General features: G+C 33.3%; 1 protein-coding gene across 1 annotated transcript in view; it reads right to left on the reverse strand.

Annotated features, from left to right (window-relative positions):
• Nasp (Nuclear autoantigenic sperm protein) overlaps positions 1–6365 on the reverse strand; it is a 95252-nt gene that overhangs the window by 73469 nt on the left and 15418 nt on the right. The window lies entirely within an intron of this gene.

Raw genomic sequence — 6365 nt, forward strand, 5'->3', positions numbered from 1 at the left:
TTGGAGAGAAGGTGGTATTCCATAGAAAGGGTGACGAAAATTCCAAAAATTGAATTCATAAATGCTGTAAAATTTATTTTAACTTCTACTTATTTTTCATTTAATGACACTATTTATAAACAAACACATGGTACTCCTATGGGATCGCCCCTTTCTCCAATCATAGCTGACATGGTGATGGAGGATATTGAGGAAAAGGCTCTTAATTGTTTTCAACCTAGAATATCTGTATATTTTAGATATGTAGATGATGTGTTTATGATAGCTCCGTCTGACAAAATTTCTCAGATTTTAAATGTATTCAACGAACAACACGATAGATTGAAATTTACGATTGAACATGAGGAAGACAATAAATTGAATTTTTTAGATCTTTGTATTATTAAAAATAAAAAAAACAATAGATTAATATTGGATTGGTATCACAAGGAAACGTTTTCAGGTAGATATTTATCTTATTTTTCGAACCATCCTAAGTGTCACAAGATTGGGGTAATTTACAGTTTGGTTGATAGAGTGATTCTTTTGTCTAATCCGGTATTTTATAAGAAGAACATAGAATTAGTGATACAAATAATGAAAGAGAATGGATATCCAATAGATTTTATATTTCAAGGTATCAATAAAAGAATTAAAATGTTGAGACATAAGGAGAGTTCAATAAATATAAATAATAATGAAACAATTATTTATTTAAATAACTTTTGATCCAGATGGTCAATTGTCTCTATTTTTTTTTGTATTATTATTAAATACAATTTAGAACAGTCTGTAATTTTTTCAAGTAATTCTTAACATGTTGCCGTACAACCTCCTTAAAAACATTCTGGATATTATTTAAAGAATCCCCAGGAGCTGCCAAAATAATATCGTCCACATACAGAAAATAAAACAAAGGTTAAATAGGCAATCTCTCAATAGCCATAGCCTTCATAATAGGAGATAAAGGTGAATCCAAAGGGATACCAAAAATCTGTTTATAAAATTTACTGTTAAAAGAAAAAACGTGGAAGTCAGAACTAAACGGACGGCTATCAAAAATTCGTCTAACGGTATTTTAATTTTACACGAAATATGAACCCATCTCCTACTAATGCTTTCAGATGCAAGTTCTGTGGGAACATTAGTAAAAAGGAAAACAACGTCCAACGAAGCCAACACATAGTCAAAAATCCTTCCATTTAGCTTGTCAACCAAATGAAAATCATTTTTCACCTGGCTAGGAGCCTCAGGAATACTATTAAAAATAATGTTATGAAGAAATAAAGATAAAAAATATAACGGACTATTAATAGAGGAGACTATAACTCTCAACGGATTACCAGGCTTATGAATTTTAGGTAAACCATAAGCTCTGGGTGTATTACCATCCGTAGTACGCAATCTTCGGTATGTGGAGTCATCAATAAAAGATTTATTTTTCCATCTCATAAGAAGACAACGAAGATCGTTAGTCAACACCCTTGCAGGATCCCTATCAATGCCAATATAAGTCTCATTAACTGAAAGAATATTCTCGATCTTACTAATGTAATCCGACCTCTCCATAACCACTGTAACCCTCTATCCGCACGTGTGATAAGTAAATTATCATGTTCTTTGATAAATTGATTTATGATATTCAACAAAATATTCAAATGTTTATCATTATGGTTGACAGAAGGAAAGTCATTAGAAAACTTATTAAGAATAGGAATATAATTGTTTCTAGTGAAATTTACAATATTATTAGGACGACCTGATATATTATTCTCCACACTCTTAATGAATTCTATCTTAGTTCTGTCAATATTGTATTTGTTAATCGGTAAACCAAAACTCTCCAACCAAGTTGTAAAAATAATTGCACCTCCCTCGGTATGTCAGTACTGTTGAGACTGATAAATCACTTCTCATGTATAAAATCTAGAGGAGATGTCTCACTAAATAATTCAGGAGAAATGCATACGTTATAATTAAATTGATCAGAATGTTTAAGAACGTTAGAAGCACCATTAGAATCTGACTTTGGAATGCTGCTACTAGAAATATCTCCAGATTGACCAGAAATTGCAGGATTAAATTTGTTAATAGTAAATTTCGACCAATTATTATTACAAGCAGGGCATAAGTAAGAAATCGGTTCTATTCGAGATCTATTGCGATGAATTTGTTTGGATTGCAACCATTTAATCTTCTTATCAACTTTAGATGTTTGTTCAACAAAATACCGGTTATTAATTTTGTCCAAATAAATAAAAAAAACAACAACGGACTAAGGCATAGTGAAAGAAATATGATTAATCATCTTAAAAATGACTACCCCTGATATTATGTAAATGACTATATGCATCTTTAATCTCCAAAATAATCGCAAAATTGCTTTCACATTACTATGTTGTATCGCATTCAAACGTTTATAAAAGAACTTATTATAAAAAGAAATATTATCCTGTTGAGCAGCATGTATAAATGAGGTGAAATCAAATCATGTTTAAGGCAATATTTAAAAAATCTAATGCGCACTCTAATGTTAACGTATAATTTTTGTTTGAGTTGGCTCGTAGCTATTCTTATTGTTATTTCTTTTATTTAAATCTGTTGAGCTATTCTTTATTATGTAATCTTAAGATATTATAAGTAAGTAATGTACAGAGATGAATAAAAGTTTTACTCACTTTAAGGAGAAATATTATGTGTTAAACTTAATTCCTGCCGTTTTTCCAAAATTGATTTGTTTCGAAGGGAAATACCTTAATCAAAGTATTATTAATAAAGTATTATTAATTAGTAATAAAGTAGAAAATGGAGGAAATTACTTTGATTAAGGTATTCATTCATCTTCCCTTCGAAACAAATCAATTTTGGAGACGAAAAACGGCAGGAATTAAGTCTAACACCTAGTAATAAAAATTATTATAACTCTTAACATTATTTATAATTTGTAATGTTACAAATATCAATCATGTCAATTTCCTTATTCATTGATTTATGTATTTTATTGTCGACGACAATTACTTACGCATATGAATATAGATAGCGTATATACGGAAGCGTTAATAATTCTCAAAAACGATATGTCGTAATGTAACTTTATTACACATGGTTGAATTCGTAAAAAAATAATCTTTAATTTGGTAAAAAAAAATTTGAAAATTTAAAAAATTATGAGTGGTGGGGATATTTTGTTAAACAGAAAATAAACAAAATTTCTTTTTCTTTATAACTTCTTAACTACTCTTGAAACCGTACAACTTTTATTTAAAAAATTCTTTTCTATCTTTTATACTTTCGACGATATTCGCTTCGAAAAAAAAAACCTTTTTTTTTCAAAGGAGTGTTTAACCCCTTAAACATGAGTTAAGGCACGTACAAAAAAATACGTGTCTCTTAGATTTTTGTGTTTAACAACATATTTCATGGAGAATCAATTCGGTTCCGGACAGTTGTGAAACTTCCCTAGTGTGTTGGTTCATTCCATTATGCTGCTATAAGAATTTTATCGTTATGTCAAACACCTTGTGTACATACATATGAATATATTGTTACGCCCATGCTCCGTCGCATGCCGTGCTGTGCTGACACCCGTGGTGTCGCGTTGTCAAGACGACGTGTCGTTGTTGATGGTGAACAACTGTCAGATCTTCGGAGAGCAATCAAGACGTACGGACGTGCTTCTCCGCCGATTACACATATTATCGATACGCTACTTCTGTACTGACGATCTCGTGGTGCCGACGTTATTGAATAAACGACTTCTTATTTCCTATTCTTTAATCCTCGAGTCTCTTCATTTCCGTGGCTCGGGAGTGCGCGTTACTATTCGAGTGCAATCTCGTGCATCGGGCGCAACAATATATATATACATACACACACACATATATAATAGGTTTATACATATATATACAAGGTGTCCCATTTTAAATAATGCATTAAGATTTCTCGAAAACTATGGTAGATACGGAAAAATGTTTCAAACAAAAATATATATGCTTCGGAGACATAAGAAGGTACCATTGATTTGACCTTGGGTGGCGTCGCCAAAATCAGGTCAAGGTCACGATTTTTTTTAAATGGCACACCCTATTTTTTATTCCAGAATCTAATAGCTGGTGTCCAGAGCTTTTCAAAACACTGCAATAAAATTATTTTTCATAAAGTACTTTTCGAGTTATAAAGCTTGAAAGTTACAGTACCGCCGGCATTAGCATTACGCAAGGTGTCCTTGAATGTTATTCAGAATCATGTCCTGGATAACATTTGTTGAAATTAAGGTTATTGGAGATTGTTTCTCTTATTTTTATTTTTGCACTGAAAATTCATTTTTATGTAAAAAAAAAATAATTTTTCGGTTCCTCAATTTCTGCAGATGACCCCTTTTTTTAGTACTCGTTTCGCCGACGTGATTGTTCTTCAGTCAAAGGGGGGGGGGGGAGGGGGGCAAAAATTAGGGCGGCAGAAACCTTAATTCGACCCTGATTGTACACAGTCATAACGTACAGTTTAACATCAATTTCGAATGACGATTTTGTTTAGAAAAGTGTACTTGGCAAAGATACTCTCGGTGGTTTGCCATTGTCTGCCGAGAGGAGCTACGAGTATACGAAAATTTTTCAGTTCTGCTTGAGATCCGGGATTTTTGGTATAACAGTCTCATACGTTGCCTGCTACGCCACGCTCGGGCTCAACCTGAAAAGTACGTAATGAAAAATAACTTTATTACAGTATTTTGAAAAACTCTTAACACCAGCTATTAGATTCTTATCAAAAATAGTGTTTCATTAAAAAAAATTGATGTGATCTTGACCTGAGATCAAACCAATGGTACTTTCTTATCCCCCTCTGAACCATACAACTTTTGTTTGAAACATTTTTCCGTATCTACCATAGTTTTCGAGAAATCTTAATGCATTATTTAAAACGAGACACCATATATACATATGTATATACAGGATATCCCGAATTTAAATGTCTAAACTTCAGGAACGTGTAGAGAATCGATAAACTAAGAAAAAAAGTCCTGTAGAGATATGCTCGTTTTTGCTTCAAAGAAATTGTGGAGGAGTAGTACCTTGGCCACCCTGATCGCGTGATTTATTTGATTATTTAGAAGACATCCACCTACAGCAACGGATTGAAATGTGGTTTCAACTCGATGAATGTCCAGCTCATTATGAGACAGAACTACTCGAGCTTGGCTAGACAGACATTTTCCACGATGATGGATTGAACGTGGAGTAGTATTTTAATTGGCCACCCGATCACCTGATCTGACACCATGAACTTCTTTGTGTGGGGGGCCCTGAAGCAGGAAGTTTATTCGGCGCCAGTCAACTTAAGAGAACAATTGAGAAATCGAATCGAAGCTGCAGTGCACCAAATATCGCCAGATCAGTGTTTGGCTGCAACACGAGCTGTCCGTACTGAATGCTTGCATTGCTGCAAGAGGTCAACATTTTAAACAATATTTACATTAAGCAAGTGAATAAATACAACGTGAATAAGTAATGAGAAAGTACAAAAATTAAAACTACGTTTTGTCTTTTTTGCGAATTTCTTCAAAACGAAGCAAAAACGAGCATATCTCTAAAGGACTTTTTTTCTTAGTTTATCGATCATCTACACGTTCCCGAAATTTAGATATTTAAATTCGGGACACTCTGTACATCGAAACCACCTCGTACATCCCTTTTATCTTCGCAGGATAAGGTCCAATCGTAAAAGTGTTCAGACAAAAGTTGTAGAGTTTAAAAAGATCTATTTACTGATTTGATCAGTTTGACCTTAGGTGGCATCGCCCAGATCAAGATTACGTCGATTTTTTTAAATGGACATTCAACTTTTTATTCCAGTATCTAATAACCGATATCGAGAGCTTTTCAAAATACTATAATAAAGTTATTTTTCATTGAGTACTTTTCGAATTATAAGTTATTTTTAGTGCATATTTGCACTAAAAATTCATTTTTACTTAAAAATGAAAATAAGAGGTACCCAAATAGCAACCTGTCTGTCTTGTTGTTGACATATTGCTTGCTAAGCATGCATTGCTAAGTAGTGTTGCTACCAGAATTGCGGCAACTGAGTTCTCATTTGTTGGCAACTTGATGCCTTCACGATCTGATAATAGTAGGGGAGGCCAAGCGGGGATTTTGGGATTTACTCGAGCGCGTCAGAATAACATAAAGGGGGAAAGCTTGCATCCTAATAAGTACCCCCACCATATATTAAACCTCTATATAGAACCGAGGGTCCAGGGGAGCCCGTCAGATTAGTAAAAAAAAATTGATCGTTCGAAAAACTCGAGCGCGTCAGATTAAGGTATGGTGTGTTAATTACATGTAGAAAAGTGTACATTTCAATAATCTGACGATTTCAGCGTGACG

The sequence above is a fragment of the Trachymyrmex cornetzi genome, unplaced genomic scaffold, assembly GCF_001594075.2.
Source record: "Trachymyrmex cornetzi isolate Tcor2-1 unplaced genomic scaffold, Tcor1.1 scaffold884, whole genome shotgun sequence".
Classification (NCBI taxonomy): Eukaryota; Metazoa; Arthropoda; class Insecta; order Hymenoptera; family Formicidae; genus Trachymyrmex; species Trachymyrmex cornetzi.